The sequence below is a fragment of the Entelurus aequoreus genome, linkage group LG22, assembly GCF_033978785.1.
Source record: "Entelurus aequoreus isolate RoL-2023_Sb linkage group LG22, RoL_Eaeq_v1.1, whole genome shotgun sequence".
NCBI classification, from domain to species: domain Eukaryota; kingdom Metazoa; phylum Chordata; class Actinopteri; order Syngnathiformes; family Syngnathidae; genus Entelurus; species Entelurus aequoreus.
Window position 1 is genome coordinate 6669315 of NC_084752.1, and position 21884 is coordinate 6691198.

The 21884-nt window shown below is 34.7% G+C and overlaps 1 long non-coding RNA gene across 1 annotated transcript in view; it reads right to left on the reverse strand.

Moving 5' to 3' along the window:
* The window catches only part of LOC133639547 (uncharacterized), a 203553-nt gene extending 182940 nt beyond the window's left edge, over positions 1-20613 (reverse strand). The window contains exon 1 of the long non-coding RNA XR_009823817.1: positions 20477-20613. This is a non-coding gene — a long non-coding RNA (uncharacterized LOC133639547). The remainder of the gene's footprint in view (positions 1-20476) is intronic.
* Positions 20614-21884: the final 1271 nt, after the last annotated feature.

The following is a 21884-nucleotide window of genomic DNA, read 5'->3' on the forward strand; positions in this document are numbered from 1 at the left end:
GACGCTAAGGCTAATTTAGCAACTTAGCAACCGGACCTCACAGAACTATGATAAAAACATTAGTGCTCCACCTACGCCAGCCAGCCCTCATCTTCCCATCAACAGCCGTGCTTCACCTGCGTTCCAGCGATCGACGGCGCGACAAAGGACTTCATCCGTGGGTTTGGCGGCTAGCATCGGCTAGGCGTAGTAAGTAGTCCTTGTTGTGTTGCTGTAAATATTGTACTTAGCCGCTAATACACCGATCGATCCCACCTACAACGTTCTTCTTTGCAGCCTCCATTGTTCATTAAACAAATTGCAAAAGATTCACCAACACAGATGTCCAGAATACTGTGGAATTTTGTCGAAGAAAACAAGAGGTTTTTATATCGGGTCAGATGGGGTCCAACCACTTCCGTGGATTTTGTGACGTCACGCGCATAAATCATATCCAAAGGAGTTTTTCAACCGGAAGTGTGGCGGGAAATTTAAAATTGCACTTTATAAGTTATTGTATTGGCATGTGTTTCAATGTTAAGATTTCATCATTGATATATAAACTATCAGACTGCGTGGTCGGTAGTAGTGGCTTTCAGTAGGCCTTTAATTTTTAATGCAACATTTTTTTAATGATTTTATTTCCTTACTTTAATTTGAAAAATTATTTTTGCCTCCTTTTATTTTCTGTAAAGCACTTTGAATTGCATTGTGTACAGATTGTGTTCTGTAAATAAACTCCCCTTTGGCTCTATTTACACAAATCACATATAGCATACCGGTATTAATAAGGAATATCGATATTAGTAGTGGTATCGACGTACATCCCTACTCACTTGTAGAATAATTGTTGGTAATCATTTTACTAAACCCAAAACCAGTGAAGTTGGCACGTTGTGTAAATGGTAAATAAAAACAGAATACAAGGATTTGCAAATCCTTTTCAACTTATATTCAATTGAATAGACTGCAAAGACAAGATATTTAACATTCAAACTGGAAAACTTAATTTTTTGCAAATATTAGCTCATTTAGAATTTGATGCCTGCAACATGTTTCAAAAAAGCTGGCACAAGTGGCAAAAAAGAGTGAGAAAGTTGAGGAATGCTCATCAAACACTTATTTGGAACATCCCACAGGTGAACAGGCTAATTGGGAACAGGTGGGTGCCATGATTGGGTATAAAAGCAGCTTCCATGAAATGCTTGGTCATTCACAAACAAGGATGGGGCGAGGGTCACCACTTTGTCAACAAATGGGTGAGCAATTTGTCCAACAGTTTAAGAACATTTCTCAACCAGCTATTTCAAGGAATTAAGGGATTTCACCATCTACGCTCCGTAATATCATCAAAAGGTTCAGAGAATCTGGAGAAATCCCTGCACGTAAGCGACGATATTACGGACCTTCCATCCTTCAGGCGGTACTGCATCAAAAAGCGACATCAGTGTGTAAAGGATATCACCACATGGGCTCAGGAACACTTCAGAAAACCACGGTCAATAACTACAGTTCGTCGCTACATCTGTAAGTGCGAGTTAAAACTCTACTATGCAAAGCCAAAGCCATTTATCAACAACACCCAGAAACGCCGCCGGCTTCGCTGGGCCCGAGGTCATCTAAGATGGACTGATGCAAAGTGGAAAAGTGATCTGACGAGTCCAGACTTGGAAGAAAATAACATTTGAGGACTCTTCCCTGCAAAAGTAGACTTTACGTTATATATTTTTGTTGACATTTTACAATAGTTAACCTCTTTTTGAACGTGTATGACAGTGAGGGATGTTAAAACAAACTATTACATTGAGTAATTGTATGGCAGTTGTACATTTAATAAAGGTTTTATACACTTTTATTTCCATATAGACGCTACCCAGCAAAAAAAGGAACTCATCTTAGCATTTTTCTTGTGCGGACCAGACAAAATGTCCCCACAAAGACCAAGGTCCTCCCAATAAAAGGTGCTTAAGGAGAACTAGAAAGACAGCAGCACACGCGCAAAGAGCGGGTTGTCCTGATTAAGACTGACTCGCACCTCATCAAGCGTCCTGTCTCACGAGACGAGAGGCCTCATTACGGCAGACGGAGCGGCAACAATGACACTCGGCGCCGGGCCGTGACTCTTTTGCTAATGGACCCGTGCGGATCTGTGGGCAAAGTTCTGGCGCAGCGAGAGCGCGAGCATGAAACCTGATGTGATAGCATGCCTCGTGGGCAAGTATTATTCCAACTGTATATCATTAGCGGGAGTGCGTTTTCTAATTAGCGACGGGGCAGAATAATGAATACAGCTCCATTAATCAAAAGGTAATATATGTAAAAGTACTGTTTTATGGCCTGGGGGAGGCCAGTGAAAGGTGGGGAGGAGACGAAGGGAAGAAAAAAAAACACACACAAAAATGGGGATGGAATGTAAAAACAGCCATCATGGAGAACATTGCTTTTCATATTCATATACACATTCTTTTATGCAATTTACACTGCTTGTTCTTCAGGGAGGGAAAGTGAAAATTAAAACCAAAGAGTCAGCACAAGCTCTTCTCTTTAAATTGGAGCACAAATTGTCGTCTCACGTGATAATTCAAAAGTAAACGTGGCCTTGCTGGGAATTTTCAGAGGGGGAGAAAATAAACGTCCCGGAAGGTTTTAAGAGGCCCGTGGTGGTCCGCCCAGGTTTTTAATTAACAAGGTCCCCCATGATGTAACTGTATTAATTAACACATTATTGTGTTAGCTGGTTGTAAAATGCAAGACCCATGACTGGTCCTGAATTTTTAATTGTATCTTTTTATTTTCTAATTCTCTGTTATGAGCAGATGGATTTTGCAGGCATTGTTTTTTTCGGTTATGGAATTTTGCCTATTGTTCACAATTAGAGATGTCCGATAATATCGGAGGTTGCTGTTTACCCGACACATGAAACGTGACAAATTGGGGGCCGGGGTGATACACTATTCACTTTAGCCACCAGATGGCAGTAGAGTGTTGAATATCTTAAAATATGTTTTGTGGCAGTTCCGACTACAACCAAAGCGTCAGTTACTAAGTAGAGTGGCGATTTCTATCATTTTCAGCAGACTGCATTGCAAAATAATTAAGCCCCCTCTTCTTCTCACGCGAAATATACCCAGGATTGGGGCCACATGGATCCTTACCCACTGAAAGAGTCACATCCCATATGATTGCCAGATGAAATTAACTGTCCTGTGCAATAATCTGATTGCAAAAGATGAATAAAAAAATATATATCAGCAAAGTCATGTAGCCATTGAAGATATCTACCTATTCAGAACCATGACAACAGGAAATGATTGCATTCAGACTTTTGTGATTCTGGACCAAGTCGCGAGTGGAATAAAAAGGCCATTTGAGGAGTTTGTTGACACTTTGCAACCATGAAATATAGGGGTGTAACGGTACGTGTATTTGTATTGAACCGTTTCGGTATGGGGGTTCCGGTTCGGTTCGGAGGTGTACCGAACGAGTTTCCACACGGACATATTAAGTAGCGTAACGCATGTTGTGTAAACAATGCACACCGAGGCACAACACACAGCATGCTTTGATTGATTGATTAAAACTTTTATTAGTAGATTGCACAGTACAGTACATATTCCGTACAATTGACCACTAAATGGTAACACCCGAATAAGTTTTTCAACTTGTTTAAGTCGGGGTCCACGTAAATCAATTCATGGTAACGGCTAGCAGCTAACGGGCTACGATAGACTGACCATACGTCCTCTTTTCACCGGACATGTCGTCTTTTGCGGAGCTGTCAGGGCGGAGTTTCTTAAATGCCTCAAATGTCCGGCATTTTGAGTTAAGGTTGCGTGTATTTTCAGTGTACGTTCAGGGTTAAGAAGGGGTTAAAAACAAAACAAATTGTGCGCGCAGCAGCATTGGTGAGGGAGGGGCAGAGACAGAGAGAGTGAGAGAGTTATGATAAACGCGCATGCGTCGCCAGGCTCCGCTTTTTATCCATAGATTTATCAGATTTAATTTTTTATTATCTATGGCAGGGGTGTCAAAAGTGTGCCCCGGAGGCCATTTGCGGCCCTCAGCTAATGTTTTAAAGGCCCACGGCACATTCTAAAAATACTATTAAAATAAACAAAAACATAACAAAAGTGAAATAAAAAAGCTTAAAGGTTAAATGTAATTTAGAAAAAGTTGCAATGTTGACTAATAAAACAAAACTGTTTTTTATTCTTTCAAACTGTCATTGCTCAAAACATAATATTGAATCAAAGTCAATGTAATTATAAATTATTGACCTATCCAAGGTTCCCATTACTGCACATCAAATATTCCACTAAGAAAAATATTTTTGGTGGAAGATTTTGCAAATTTGGTAAATAAATAACTCAAAATTTTACATTTTGTTGTTTTCTTACTGTACCGAAAATGAACCGAACGTGACCTCTAAATCGAGGTACGTGCCGAACCGAAATTTTTGTGTACCGTTACACCCCTAATGAATATCATCTTGTTTTGTTTGGCAATGTGATACACACTAGCACCAACTACAGGACTGCAAGGAACAGCACCACATGTTATACGTACACGCATATTATGCCAAAGCAAGCACGGATGCTCACTAGTTTGCAATGTAGGCCAGCCTGTCTCGCTTTTCCCTCCGTGCTCTTATTTTGGAGTGGACGCTGTTGGGTGTCCCTCGTCTGGCTTGCTCCCCGGTCTGATAAGATATTGACAGTTGAAGGAGGAGAGCATCTTGAAAGAGGCGAGGAGGAGAAGACGCTTAACGAGTTAGCATGGAGGTGCCTGTCAAAGTGTGTCTTTATACGTAAATAGTTAGCTGTAACCTGCCGTGTCAGCAAACAATGATGTCATCAGAGTAGTGTGTGTGTGTGTGGGTAAGAGGGCGGTGTTGTAATGCAACGTGACAAAAGTGACACTTTGATACACTTCCCGCCCAGGCAGCAGGTAAATGTCACTGATGAGACTACAAATATGTCAAAAGACGCTCGTTTTCTTCATGGAATACAGATTTCATTTTCTCTTACTTGACTATCTTGTCACTTGGAAGAAATCTGCAGGTCTTGCTCACTTTACTAGCTAAGGCTAGATAGATAAATGTACAATAAGTCCTAAATATAATTTAGTCTGAGTCTGCTGATACACACAACGTATAGTACGTATGTTAATAATAATGTATTGTATTGTTTGTACAATTTAGACCACAGTTCTCAAACTCAAGGCCCGGGGGCCAAATCTGGCGAAAGCCGGGAAATAATATGCGTAAATAAAATGCTTAATCTTTTCTTACTAAATATATTTGTTGTTTCCCTTTTGACATTAAAAATAATGCACTGCATGCAATTGCATATCTTTTAAAATTCAATATTATCAAAATCAAAATACTATATTATCATGTATTCCGAAAATATTTTTTGTTAAATTAAAGATAAATACTGTACTTAAATATCTGCTTGACTTATGATTTCAAAAGAAATTATCAAATTGTAGATAAATTCCGCCAACTGAGTTTTTTTTTTACTGTAAAATCAACGTTGGTACAGTTTTTTTCTATATATATTAAGACACTAAAACATTTAAAAAAAACACATTAAAACAAGATTTTACAGTTAAAAAAAACAAACAAACTGGCAGCTCTGTTGCTGGAATAGTTTTTTCATTCCATTTTATTTATTCAATTTTTTATATGCCGTAAAAAACAAACTGCTTTACTGTAAAATTCTGGTGACTGAGGTGCCAGTTTTTTTTTAGCAGCTTATGTAAAAAAATATATTGTTAATGTATTTATATATATATATATATATATATATATATATATATATATATATATATATATATATATATATATATATATATATATATATATATATATATATATACAGTATATATATATATACTACTCATTGTTAAAATCGGCCCTCTGAGGGTAAACATAACTGTGATGTGGCCCTCAATGAAAACCAGTTTGACACCCTGAGTTAAGCTGGCTTTGGATTGTATTTACTTATTTTTAATTAATGTTTTGTTTGTTTCAATGATTTATTTTTTATTTATATATTTAGTTGTATTTATTTAACTATATTGTTTAAATTTGGCATCAGGCTATTATGCCATGTGTGTGTTTGTTTGTTAGCAAGATTACATAAAAACTATGTAACGAAACAAAACACACAAATATGAGCAAAATAGGACGTCTTTAAACACCTGTAATGCTGCACAACACTAACAACTTTCAACATATTATGTGGAATACATTTTGGAACAAATTGGGCAAGGAAGTTGAGAAAAGTCCAAATATGAGCCAATGTAAGTACATGGAGTTTTTAAAACACATAGATGGTATATTTTATCCTGAATTTAAACAAGTATTATTATTTGATAACTCATATTCTGTATCTATTTATTGAATATGCAATAGTTCTGCCAGTATATTTGAAAAAGTGTATTTACAATGAAGGTTAATATGTGTCTTTATTACGAATGTAATTATTTTTTACACCTAATTTATATTACTGAATTTTTTTGCGTTAGAATTTTGTGAACTGCAATTTTTTTTTTTTTTTTTACATCAAATTATGCTGATTTTATTGAAAAAAAATTGTTGGCATAATGCGTGTGTTTAAAATTAAACGTATACAAATTCAGTGAAAAAATATTTATTGTTTACAAATTCAGTGTTTTAAAATTCAGTGTATAAAAATTAATTGTTAAAAAAGTCAGTGTTTTAAAATTCAGTTTATAAAAATTTAGCATTTAAAAATTTGGTGTTTAAAATTCAGTGTATAAGAATTCAGTATTTTAAAATTCAGTGTTTAAAAATTCAGTGAAAAAAAATCAGTGTTTACATATTTAGTGTTTTAAAATTCATTGTTTAAAAATTCAGTGTTTAAAAATTAAATGAAAAAGAATTCAGAATTTTTATTTTTTTACAGATTCAATGTATAAAAATTGTTTAAAAATTCAGCGTACAAAAATTATATGTTTAAAAATGCAGTTTATAAAAATTCAGTTTTTAATTTCAGTGTAAAAAATGCATAAACAAAATCAATTCGCAAAATTCAAACGCAAAAAATGTTGTTCCATAAATTCAGTGTAAAAAAATAATAATTTTGTAATAGAGACACAAATTAACCTCCATAATTTACAGTTGGGAAATGTACGCGTTGATCCAAATTAAAATTATAACGGCCTTTTGCTTACCTTTATAAAGACACAAACAGCTTTAATATTGGATTGTTTAGATTGTGCAGCTGTACTTAACTTTAAAGTGTGTGTGTGTGCCATTTGAAAAGTGAAGTGTGTGTCATGACGGCCCTGATCCTCGGCGCAGTGACAACAGCGATTAATAATGGAGGGCAGACGTCGCCGGCATCTTGATGTGAAATTTTCATGAAAGTTCTCCAACGTGATTAAAGCGCGTTGTCTTCGTCGAGTCTTTTAACCGCGCTCCCCCGGCGAGTGGCAACAGATCATGCTTGACACGACACGTCACGTCGCGCACAGTCAAGACGCGTGTCACACACAAACTCACTCTCGGAAGCAAGTTGGAGTACACTGTAACACATTTACTGTCTTTATTCGTCTTTGTTACTCACCTGCAGAGAGTACTGGGGGAAACAGCCAGGCTATAATCCGTTTTTTTTATCTGTTTATAGCAGTGATTCTTTAAACTATGGTATACGGGCTCCATCTAGTGGTACGCCAAATATTTTAGTCATTATTTAGGTACAGTATTTTATTTTCCTATATTCAAACACAGTGTCACTGTTCAAACTGGGTGTAATGTTACAGTGGCCAAACATGAAATATACCGGTTAAATTAAACATCTGCCTTGTTTTTAATGAATACTTAGGCTTACTATGCTACTGTATTTTAATGTTGGTCTTTTATGGTGGTACTTGGTGAAAAACCACTGGTTTATATGATTTTTAAATTGTGTTTTAAAAAGCTTTCACTATCATATATATAGATTGTGTTATGCGTCAAACCAATAAAAATCCACAAACTGCTCACGAGCAAGGTTGACCCAATTTTGAGCAAATTCAAGTCAATATTCTGACATTTTTCTTTGAATTCCACCCAAAAATCAGCTTTACAGCTGCCACGTCCGCTCCGAAGGCAATGCCGGTTGAGGGCAAATATGTTGACCAATGACACTGTTGCGTATGACATGTCCACAAAGTCCTACCACCTGTTGCTTGTTTTGGCTCTATGAGAAGACGTTACTTTGGGGTGTGGCGTTCATTTGTTCAAAACCTACATTTTTTTATGATTCGGAAGGATTTCTCTTCTCTGCTTTAAATTGTAAATTATTATTTGCCGTATTTTTCGGAGTATAAGTTGCACCGGCCGAAAATGCATAATAAAGAAGGAAAAAACATATACTGTATAAGTCGCACTGGAGTATAAGTCGCATTTTTTGGGGAAATGTATTTGATAAAACCCAACACCAAGAATAGACATTTGAAAGGCAATTTAAAATAAATAAAGAATAGTGAACAACAGGCTGAATAAGTGTACGTTATATGATGTATAAATAACCAACTGAGAACGTGCCTGGTATGTTAACGTAACATATTATGGTAAGAGTCATTCAAATAACTATAACATATAGAACATGCTATACGTTTACCAAACAATCTGTCACTCCTAATCGCTAAATCCCATGAAATCTTATACGTCTAGTCTCTTACGTGAATGAGCTAAATAATATTATTTGATATTTTACGGTAATGTGTTAATAATTTCACACATAAGTCGCTCCTGAGTATAAGTCGCACCCCCGGCCAAACTATGAAAAAAACTGCGACTCATAGTCCGAAAAATACGGTATTTAATGCTAACTTAAATAGACAGCGGTCTGATGGCGCTACCATAATGTCCCGCTAGCGCGGAAAAATAAACAGTATACACAAAAATATTTCATTCCTACTGCCATCGTTCAAAATTATGAGAGACAAGAAAACAAAAAAGTTTTTGTTTTCTTCGCTTTCTAACATATAAAAACGGTCTCGTTCTAGGTGGCTGGCAATGCAGCTAATGGTAGACAATCAATTCTACCTCTAAATCACTTTAAAAATGCATTTAAAAACCGTCAACAACACTTATTTTACGTTCCGTAACCTGTATAATCACCAAACTGTGGCAACATTGTTATTGTAAGAGCAAACACATCGGCGTGCTACGGTATTAGCCGTAAAAGCTAATTACGGCAAGAGATGAGCAAGCTTCTAAAACAACACGAAACATATTTGAGTTTGTAATGTACAACACAATGTGATACAACACCAATATGTACTGACAATCATATTACAGTATATGTAAAGTATTATTTCATGTTGCGTTTGTAAACAGCTGAGCTAGCCAAACAGCGTATGTACTGTAATTGTACCAACAAAAAAACTGAAAATAATTTTACTGTACAAATTACAGAATTTTATAGTAATTCTCTATAAAAACAATGACAGTAGATTTTACAGTAAAAAACTGGCAGCTCAGTGGCCTGAATTTTACCATAAATATAACAGTGGTATCGTTTTTCCCCCATTTACAGTAATGTACTGTAAAAAAAATGACAGTAGATTTTACAGTAAAAAAAAAAAGGCAGCTGAGTGCCCAGAATTTTACCATAAATGTAACAGTGGTATTGTTTTTTTTCCATTTACAGTAATGTACCGTTAAAAAAAAAAAGACATTAGATTTTACAGTAAAAAAAATGGCAGCTGAGTGGCCAGAATTTTACCATAAATATAACAGTGGTATTGTTTTTTTTCCATTTACAGTAATGTACCGTTAAAAAAAAAAAGACATTAGATTTTACAGTAAAGAAATAGCAGGTCAGCGGCCAGATTTTTTCAATAAATTTAACAGTGTTTTCGTTTTTACATTTACAGTAATGTACAGTAAAAAAAAATAGCAGCTCAGTGGCCAGAATTTTACCATCAATATAACAGTGGTATGGTTTTTTCCATTTACAGTAATTTACTGTAGAAAATAAAATGACAGTATATTTTACAGTAAAACATATGTCAGCTCAGTGGCCAGAATTTTACCATAAATATAACAGTGGTATTGTTTTGTTTTTTCCATTTACAGTAATGTACCATTAAAAAAAAAAAAAAGATATTAGATTTTACAGTAAAGAAATAGCAGGTCAGTGGCCAGAATTTTTCCATAGATTTAATAGTGGCTTCGTTTTTACATTTACAGTAATGTACTGTAAAAAAAAAAAAAAAATGACAGTAGATTTTACAGCAAAAAAAATGGCAGCTCAGTGGCCAGAATTTTACCATAAAAATAACAGTGGTATCGTTTTTTCCATTTACAGTAATGTATTGTAGAAAATAAAATGACAGTAGATTTTACAACAAAAAAAAAGGCAGCTCAGTGGCCAAAATTTTACCATAAATATAACAGTGGTATTGTTTTTTTCCATTTCCAATAATGTACCGTTAAAAAAAAAAAGACATTAGATTTTACAGTAAAGAAATAGCAGGTCAGTGGCCAGAATTTTTCCATAAATTTAATAGTGGTTTCGTTTTTACATTTACAGTAATGTACTGTAAAAAAAAAAAAAAAAAAAAAAAAAAAAGACAGTAGATTTTACATTAAAAAAAATGGCAGCTCAGTGGCCAGAATTTTACCATAAAAATAACAGTAGTATCGTTTTTTCCATTTACAGTAATGTATTGTAGAAAATAAAATGACAGTAGATTTTACAGGGAAAAAAAATGGCAGCTCAGTGGCCAAAATTTTACCATAAATATAACAGTGGTATTGTTTTTTTCCATTTCCAATAATGTACCGTTAAAAAAAAAAAAGACATTAGATTTTACAGTAAAGAAATAGCAGGTCAGTGGCCAGAATTTTTCCATAAATTTAATAGTGGTTTCGTTTTTACATTTACAGTAATGTACTGTAAAAAAAAAAAAAATGACAGTAGATTTTACAGCAAAAAAAATGGCAGCTCAGTGGCCAGAATTTTACCATAAAAATAACAGTGGTATCGTTTTTTCCATTTACAGTAATGTATTGTAGAAAATAAAATGACAGTAGATTTTACAACAAAAAAAAAGGCAGCTCAGTGGCCAAAATTTTACCATAAATATAACAGTGGTATTGTTTTTTTCCATTTCCAATAATGTACCGTTAAAAAAAAAAAGACATTAGATTTTACAGTAAAGAAATAGCAGGTCAGTGGCCAGAATTTTTCCATAAATTTAATAGTGGTTTCGTTTTTACATTTACAGTAATGTACTGTAAAAAAAAAAAAAAAAAAAAAAAAAAAAGACAGTAGATTTTACATTTAAAAAAATGGCAGCTCAGTGGCCAGAATTTTACCATAAAAATAACAGTAGTATCGTTTTTTCCATTTACAGTAATGTATTGTAGAAAATAAAATGACAGATTTTACAGGAAAAAAAATGGCAGCTCAGTGGCCAAAATTTTACCATAAATATAACAGTGGTATTGTTTTTTTCCATTTCCAATAATGTACCGTTAAAAAAAAAAAAGACATTAGATTTTACAGTAAAGAAATAGCAGGTCAGTGGCCAGAATTTTTCCATAAATTTAATAGTGGTTTCGTTTTTACATTTACAGTAATGTACTGTAAAAAAAAAAAAAAAAAATGACAGTAGATTTTACAGCAAAAAAAATGGCAGCTCAGTGGCCAGAATTTTACCATAAAAATAACAGTGGTATCGTTTTTTCCATTTACAGTAATGTATTGTAGAAAATAAAATGACAGTAGATTTTACAGAAAAAAAAATGGCAGCTCAGTGGCCAAAATTTTACCATAAATATAACAGTGGTATTGTTTTTTTCCATTTACAATAATGTACCGTTAAAAAAAAAAAAGACATTAGATTTTACAGTAAAGAAATAGCAGGTCAGTGGCCAGAATTTTTCCATAAATTTAATAGTGGTTTCGTTTTTACATTTACATTAATGTACTGTAAAAAAATTTTTAAAAAAATGACAGTAGATTTTACAGCAAAAAAAATGGCAGCTCAGTGGCCAGAATTTTACCATAAAATAACAGTGGTATCGTTTTTTCCATTTACAGTAATGTATTGTAGAAAATAAAATGACAGTAGATTTTACAGCAAAAAAAATGGCAGCTCAGTGGCCAAAATTTTACCATAAATATAACAGCGGTATCCTTTTTTTTTTTTTTTTACATTTTACAGTAATTTACCGTTAAAAAAAAAAAAGACATTAGATTTTACAGTAAAAAAAAAAAGGCTTGTCAATGGCCAGAATTTTTCCATAAATTTAACAGTGGCTCCGTTTTTATATTTACAGAAATGTACTGTAAAAAAAAAAAAGTACATTAGATTTAAAAAATGGCAGCTCAATGGCCAGAATTTTACCATATGTATAACAGTGGTCTCGTTTTTTCCATTTACAGTGATGTACAGTACTGTAAAAACAATAACATTCGTTCTCACGAAAAAAAAAGTGAAAAGCTAGTTGCCAGAATTTTACCGTAAAAATAACGTTTTTTCCATTTACAGTAATGCGTCGTAAAAAAAAAAAAATGACAGTCAATTTTACAGTTGAACAAATGGCAGCTCAGTGGCCAGAATGTTACCATAAATTTAACGGTGATATCTTTTTTTTCATTTACAGTAATGTACAGTACTGTAAAAATAACATTAGTTCTCACGGTAAAAAACGCCAGAACTTTACCGTAAAAATAAAAATGGTATCACTTCTCCATTTGCACTACAGTAATGCACTGTAAAAACAATGACAGTCGATTTTAGGGTAACAATCTGGCAGCTCAGTGGCCAGAATTCGACCGTAAATACAACAGTGGTACTGCTCTTTCATTTACGGTGAAAAAAACGACTGTTGACTTTACTGCAAAAACTTAAAAGGTCAGTGGCCGGAATTTTACAGTTAAAAAAAACAACCCAGTGGTACCGTTTTTGCATTTACAGTAATGCACTGTGAAAATAACTGTAGATTTGACGGTAAAAAAAATGGCAGCTCAGTCAGCAAAATGTTACTGTACAAATAACTGATAGCGTTATACAGTAAATTTTACAGATTTTTTCTGTACAAAAATATAACTAGGGGAGACATTTTATTGAGAAACCCCCCACTTTCAGACCAGATTTAATTGAAAATTATAAAATATAGTAACAATTACTTTCATCCCATTGATTTTTTTTTTTTTTTTTTAACGTTGATGTTCCAGGCAATCTTATTTTCAGTGGAGGTATAGAATAGGCAAATATAAGCTTTGGCTTCAGCCTATTCCTTTTTCGGTCAATCTTTTTATTTTATTTTATTTTTGTGTGTAAATGTGTATGATTGTTAAATATGTATAATCTGTACTGTTAAACTGGTCACACAAAATGGTTAATGGTTGATTATATGACCGAAATAAACTTATTTCATTTCATTTAAAATGTTTATTTTAAAAGTGAAAGGCTATTTTCTCAGCTTTTCCGCTGTACTAATTTGCACTTTTGTGATGCTGGTGTCAGATATAAAGTAAGTTACTTTAAAGGGGAAACCATGAATACATGCTATCTTTATACACCATATTGTTTTCATGTTTCATTTTCTTATTGCTGACTGCTGCAAATATCGAAAAAAAAAAAAAAAAAAAAAAAAGATTTCTATGGTTTAAAAGGCATCCAGAGTAACAATGAACAGTAGTTTGATCAAGTTATTGAGGATTTTATACCAACTAAAAATGGACTCGGATGAGACAAATGTTGTCCATCCTTTGCTCTATGGAACAATCAAGTCAAGGCTGAGGTGAACAAAGTTGACTTGCAGGGTTCCCTGCTGTGTTCTCCTGTGAAAAAGTGATGTATATTTCAAAAGGTTTGGATCCCATTTTCTATTTCCCCCCACCCCGTCCGCTTGTCAAGACTCCTCTTTTCTACTTTGGTGATGGGAGATAAATGCATTTGCAGCTTATTTATAACCCGTGACGCGTTTAAAAGCTGCTGCTGTCACGGGGACGCCGCTCGGTTCACTTTCGGCCGCTATAGGTGCAAATGTCTGGAAAAAAAAAAAAAAAGAGTCCAAGTGCTGGCGAAGTGAGAACTCAAAAATCCGCGAGTCACTTAAGTGTTTTCCTTAGTGAAATAAATCAGCGCTCAAATTTCACTTGCGACCGCCTTCGTCATTTGCCGTAATGCCCCAAAAAATTGACCAACATTTGAGGCAAGAACATAGCGTGACCGCCCTCGACTTTTTACTTGTTAATGGACGAGGGATGTAACAGTAAACGGTATAAAGATAATTTGCGACGGTTAGTAATACCGTTTAATTTTTTAATTACCGAAAACCCGTCATTTATTAATGCATTTTCGGCCACACGAAGTCAGCCGCATACACACTAGCGGTGTTTGGCTGGATAAACATGGCGGACTAACTACACAGACTTTGCTGCAGAGATTTCCCCTCGGAGTAAACTAAGCCAGGCGCTTGGTTTAACGTCATTTTCCCTCGCTTCTTGGCGTGTGTTAAAAAGCGCCCTGCTGTGTTTAGATGGAGACAGGTGTGGACAAGATTGGAGACACTTGTCCCCACACTAAAAGTATACAGCGAAATAGAAAACGATTTGATCTTTTGCAGCAGGCGATGTGTCGTGAACGGTGTCACAACTTTGTATAAAGTCTTTACTTTGTTGACTGGGATGCTCACTCCTCCTTTATTTAATTGCAAAATGCATCAGTGTTTAAATAACATCAAAACTAGCTAAAATGTTTAGTCATCTCATTGAATTGAACGCAAGCTGTGAAGATTGTTTAGTCGATGTGAGAGGTATCACTCCGTGGTCAACCTGTTGTACTGAAACACTAGGGAGGCGTTGGAGAAGAACAAAGCTTGTTTATTAGACTTCATCTTCATTAGCCAAACCGCTTTGTTTTATTTTGATATCAAAAAGTTACTTGTGTTTTTTTCATGTCACTTCGAAAATCATTCATGTGACACATCATTTTGTTAATGTTTTATTGTGTATAGTTAATTACTATATGACATATTTCTTCTCAAACTCTTAATGGATCTGTCCCGATACAGCATCTACATCTACATATAAACGTACATCACTTAAAAAATCAATAAAATAAAAATTCTATCAAAATGTAAAAATACAGATAAAGGGATTATCTAACGACAAAAAGCTGACAAGTTGATGTTATTAAATGAGTGGTGTCCAAAGTGCGGCCCGGGGGCCATTTGCGGCCCACAGCTAATTGTTTACCGGCCCGCCACACATACTGGAAATACTATTGTAAAAATAAAAAAGAACATTAAAAAAAGTGTAATGAGGTGAAATCTAACGAGAAAAAGTTGCAATGTTGACACAAAAGCTGCCATGCAGGCTGGTTTTTTTTCTTTTGTCTTTCTTTATTTTATTTTTTTTGCCATTGCTCAAAAAAAAAAAAAAAAAGACAAAAAATACATGTTATAATGAATTATTTTCAGGGCTCCAAATACTTCAAATATTTCACTTTAAAATGTTTTATGTGGTAAATATTGCATATATTGTGCAGTAGCCATATAAAAACATCAAAGTTTTCTTTGACAAAAGTGCATAAAACAAACAAAATAATTGTTCCAGCATAAAATCGACAGATATATCTGAAGTTGATCTCGTAACTTAAGTGTTGCAAGTAAAAGAAAAACCTAATAAAAATGTATCATTTTATGAGTGGGGCACCTTTTGGATCCCAAATATATTTAGTGATGTTTTATTTATCTTTTCACTGTGATTACTCAAAAATATTAAAATTAAAATCAATGGTGTCCTGCATTATTGATCTTTTAGGGCTCTAATTACTAAATACTGCATATTTCAGTTTTACTTAAAAAAACTAAAGTTGTTTTTGACAGAAAAGCCATAAAACATTTTTTTTAATTTGTATTACTTTATATCAACTCGAAGTTGATATAGAGATTTACTGTAAGCGTTAAATAATTTAAAAAAAATAATAATCTGACTTATTTTTAGCATTTTAATGACTGAGACCCTTTATGGTCCCCGGGACCCCTAAAGGTAAAATAAATAAAAAATCCATATATTTTGTTATGGTTTGAAAATGAAAAATATCAAAATGGCCCCCACATGCTTTAATTTTTCCGTGTGCGGCCCTCAGTGGAAAAAGTTTGGACACCCCTATATTAAAGAATAAAAAAAACAAATATTTGTCTATAAGTATATGGATAACATTTATCTATAGTCTTTTTATTAGACATTACAAATGACATGATGGTATTACGTTCACACCCCAACACTGCTTTATCTAACAATCAGTAATCATGATTTAAATATTGATAACAATGATCTTAATTATTACTTAGGCCATAATTGTCAGCCCTAGATCTAATACATGAACACAATTTTGTATCTATTTATATATATATATAAATAATGTTTGCCTTGGTGCCCTTGTAACTTGCCCTGGTGCCCTAAAATATGAGCCCTCCTTTAAGGCAACACTTGCCTTGACCTTAAAAAGTTAAAATTCGAGGCCTGAGAAATAAACCAGCAAAGTAACCACAATGCCAACAAACACAATTAAAATCCTGCAATCCATAAAAATGTCAAAATGTGTTTATCCCTCTATGCAGTTTTAAAAATAAATCCTACCAACAGTGAAAACTAACTAACTAACTAAACTAACTCTAACCCAGGGGTGTCCAAAGCAAGCGGGGGCCATTTTGATATTTTTCATTTTCAAAACCAATACGATATATAGATTATTTTCAACCTTTCGGGCTCCCCTCAAGTTTGGTACTGGGGGACCCGGAAGGGTCCCAGTCATAAAAATGTTAAAAACAAAGCACATATGTATTTTTTTCTCCATTGCTTAAATATGTAAATGAACTTGAGATCTATAAAGTATTTTTTTTTTATGTTTAAGAAAACCTTATTTTTATGACAAAAACACAAAATATGAACATTTCCCCCTAAACAATGTATAAGTGGAATATTTGATGTGAAGTAATCGGAGTCCTAAATAGGTCAATATTTCACAACATTGATTGTTGTTCATTATCATTTCTAGAGCAAGAATTGTTTATTTAAAAAAAAAAATCCCACTAAATCTCTCAACGATCCAAAAGGGCCATACTCATAAAATTGTTGAAAATAACTACCAATTACTTTCAACGCTTATTATTTTTTACATTGTTTGTTTGTTTTATGCCCTTTTTGTCATTGAAAACGTTTTTTATGGCAAAAATAAATATTTCAAAATGGAACATTTGATGTGAATAAATTGGAGTCTTCAATTGATCAATAATTCGGGACGGACGTGGCGAAGTTGGTAGAGTGGCTGTGCCAGCAATCGGAGTGTTGCTGGTTACTGGGGTTCAATTCCCACCTTCTACCTTCCTAGTCACGTCCGTTGTGTCCTTGGGCAAGACACTTCACCCTTTGCCTCTGATGGCTGCTGGTTAGCGCCTTGCATGGCAGCTCCCGCCATCAGTGTGTGAATGTGTGTGTGAATGGGTAAATGTGGAAATAGTGTCAAAGCGCTTTGAGTACCTTGAAGGTAGAAAAGCGCTATACAAGTACAACCCATTTATCATTTATTTAATTCACAACAACAATGATTTTGATTCATTATTATGTTTTAAACAATATGACAGTTTTAAAGAAGACACTTTGTCAACATTGCAACTTTTTTTGTTACTTTTAATCTGTATGCTCTTTTATTCTACTTCATACATTTTTTTATTCATTTTTTATTTATAATAGTTTTATTTTTAAATAGTATTTTTAAAATTTACCGCGAACCGTCCAAAAAATTTGCTGCACGTCGCACTTTGGACACCTCTGCTCTAACCTCACTGTTTTTGCACTTTCCCCCCTCTCCACAGATTGGGTGACCACAGATGATCCGCTAGCTGTTCAAAATCGGGACCCAGGGGTGGACCACTCATCTGTGCATCAGGTGACCTGTCTCCACTCAAGATGATCTCCTGCTGGCCCCACTATGGACTGGACTCTCACACTATTAACGAGATCCACTATGGACTGGACTCACAATATTAACTAAATCCACTATGGACTGGACTCTCACACTATTATGTTAGATCCACTATGGACTGGACTATAGATCCACTATGGACTGGACTCTCACACTATTATGTTAGATCCACTATGGACTGGACTCTCACACTATTGTTAGATCCACTATGGACTGGACTCCCACTATTATGTTAGATCCACTAAGGACTGGACTTTCACACTATTATGTTAGATCCACTATGGACTGGACTCTCACACTATTACGTTAGATCCACTATGGACTGGACTCTCACACTATTATGTTAGATCCACTATGGACTGGACTTTCACATTATTATGTTAGATCCACTATGGACTGGACTCAGTATTATGTTGGATCTACTATGGACTGGACTCACAATATTAACTAGATCCACTATGGACTGGACTCTCACACTATTAACTAGATCCACTATGGACTGGATTCTCACACTATTATGTTAGATCCACTATGGACTGGACTCTCACACTATTATGTTAGATCCACTATGGACTGGACTCTCACACTATTATGTTAGATCCACTAAGGACTGGACTCTCACTATTATGTTAGATCCACTATGGACTGGACTTTCACACTATTATGTTAGATCCACTATGGACTGGACTCTCACCCTATTATGTTAGATCCACTATGGACTGGACTCTCACACTATTATGTTAGATCCACTATGGACTGGACTCAGTATTATGTTGGATCTACTATGGACTGGACTCACAATATTAACTAGATCCACTATGGACTGGACTCTCACACTATTAACTAGATCCACTATGGACTGGACTCTCACAATATTATGTTAGATCCACTATGGACTGGACTCTCACACTATTATGTTAGATCCACTATGGACTGGACTCTCACACTATTATGTTAGATCCACTAAGGACTGGACTCTCACTATTATGTTAGATCCACTATGGACTGGACTCTCACCCTATTATGTTAGATCCACTATGGACTGGACTCTCACACTATTATGTTAGATCCACTATGGACTGGACTCAGTATTATGTTGGATCTACTATGGACTGGACTCACAATATTAACTAGATCCACTATGGACTGGACTCTCACACTATTATGTTAGATCCACTATGGACTGGACTCTCACACTATTATGTTAGATCCACTATGGACTGGACTCTCACACTATTATGTTAGATCCACTATGGACTGGACTCTCACACTATTATGTTAGATCCACTATGGACTGGACTCTCACACTATTATGTTAGATCCACTATGGACTGGACGCTCACTATTATGTTAGATCCACTATGGACTGGACTCTCACACTATTATGTTAGATCCACTATGGACTGGACTCTCACTATTATGTTAGATCCACTATGGACTGGACTCTCACACTATTTCTTAATACTTGTGTATGATTTTATTGTCATAATTTTATTGCATGATTTTTGTATCCCTTTAATTTAGGTAGCCAGGGACTGCAGATGGTAATGAGCTATTTAGCTATAATCTGGTACAGAACATATCTGTCTTTGAGCTTAATGTTTCTGTACATTGTCCCTTCAAATAAAGACTAAACTAAACTAAACTATTATGTTAGATCCACTAAGGACTGGACTCTCACTATTATGTTAGATCCACTATGGACTGGACTCTCACTATTGTTTGTTAGATCCACTATGGACTGGACTCTCTCACTATTATGTTAGATCCACTAAGGACTGGACTCTCACACTATTATGTTAGATCCACTAAGGACTGGACTCTCACACTATTAACTAGATCCACTCGACGTCCATTGCACCGGTCGCCCAGGGTCCCCACATCCGCGGTCCCTTCCAAGGTCTCTCATTGTAGCCCATTGGCTTGAGTTTTTCCTTGCCCTGATGTTGGATCTGAGCCAAGGATGTCGTTGTGGCTTGTGCAGCCCTTTGAGACACTCGTGATTTAGGGCTATATAAATAAACTTTGATTGATAAGTACTTTAACACATATCATTTCCAGGTGTTTGCGGGCCAGATAAAATTATATAAATATTTTTCTTTTCAACTTCAAATGTATTTACTTTTTAAAACAAGTACTTCCTGTTTCAGCTGTCACATTTTATTCTTTTTTTATTTTTACTTTATTGAACAACATACATAAAAACCAAGGCACTTTCAAGTCCCGGGCCACATCTGGCCCCTGGGCCTTGAGTTTGACACATGGTGTATTAGACTGAAACAAAAAAAAAATCCTATATGATTAATTTAAATGCATCCATTTTTTTACCGCTTGTCCCTTTCATTATTATTATTTTTTTTTTACCTACGCCCAACCCTTATGCAAAGTTTTAGGGGAAATGACCAATGCATGGTAGTTTTAGTGACGCTGCTCAAGAGTAAACAAATGTAACCTTTTATGTTGAAGAGGTTCATTTAGATATAAATCAACCATTTATAAATGTAACCTTAACATTTTGGTCTCTCACCAACTCCGACGGCTGTGGGTTAAAGGCGGGTTACAGTTGAGTTGTTTAGAAGATAGTTTTGTTGTCTTCCTTGACTCTTGACGCCATTTCTTCTCGTCTCCCGCTCTCTGTAGCTCCTCCCCGGTCCGTCCCCTATTCGGACCCACGGAAACATCAGATAGGAACGTAATGCGGCACCGTATAAAGTCAAATACACAACAAATGTGTTACTTGAAAATAACACTACTGCGACTCAATAATATTTAAATAAGAATTCCTGCCTAACAAATTACTTTCCATATATAAATAAGAATAGCATACCAAGTCAAATTAATGCTCACAAGAAGAGCAATAAATCGGCGCTTGTGTCCACGCAGCTAAGATTTTAGTGGACTTAAACACGCATTTTCTTTTTTTTCCTTTTTAAAAAAAAAAAAAAAACTGACCTCAACACAAACCCGCGAGAAAAAAAAAACGCCATACTGAACATAACTTGATTTTTTTCAAAACAAAATCCCAAGTCTTTTAAATGGAGGTGCACGTTCTCCTGTGACGTCACCACCAGATGGCGCTCTCGCCCTTTAGATGTGTCCGCCCCGTGCATGATTTAAAAAAAAAAAAAAAAATTAACAAGGAAAGAAAACATAAGCAAATAGAGTATCAAATATGAATAAATAATAATAATAAAAATAATAAAAAATACAAAAAGACGGCAAAAAGGGCTACCTAAATCACTTTAAATGTTTTGAACAAAGATATCAATTTAAGGGCTTTTGTACTCTTAATCATTCTCCAAGATTTGATTGATAATTGTAACCCATTAAGCCAATAAGAAAATGTAGGTTTTACTTTCATAAATCGACATTTATGTAGACATTTTTTTGCCTGGAGCATAATAATTCAATATTCAATAAATGATATCTGCCTATTACCTGACACCTTCTATGTCAGCTACTTCTCTTTGTTTTTAATGTCTATTTTCTGCTGTATCTACTCTCTATTTTATGCTGCTACTGTCACATATACTGTAATATTGTACATGGTAATTGTTATATATTGTATATATGTTATAGACATAATATAATATATCTGTATATATAATATACTGTACACATATTATGTATATATTCGTATATATGCTATATTTTATATCGCTATATTTAGTCTATTTATACCTGCATTGTTCTTTCCATCCTTACACTTTCCATCATTGTAACTGAGCTACTGTGTTGAACAATTTCCCTTGTGGATCATTAAAGTTTGTCAAAGTCTAAATAATGTCGACACACATTTCTATGTTACAGTCGTTTATAAAAAAAAATACCAAATTTGATCTGTTCTACAGAGAATGGGGACATCTCCACACCCTTGTCTCTCAGCCGATCTCTGATCTCCTCCCAAAACACATGTACACTCTCACATACCACAA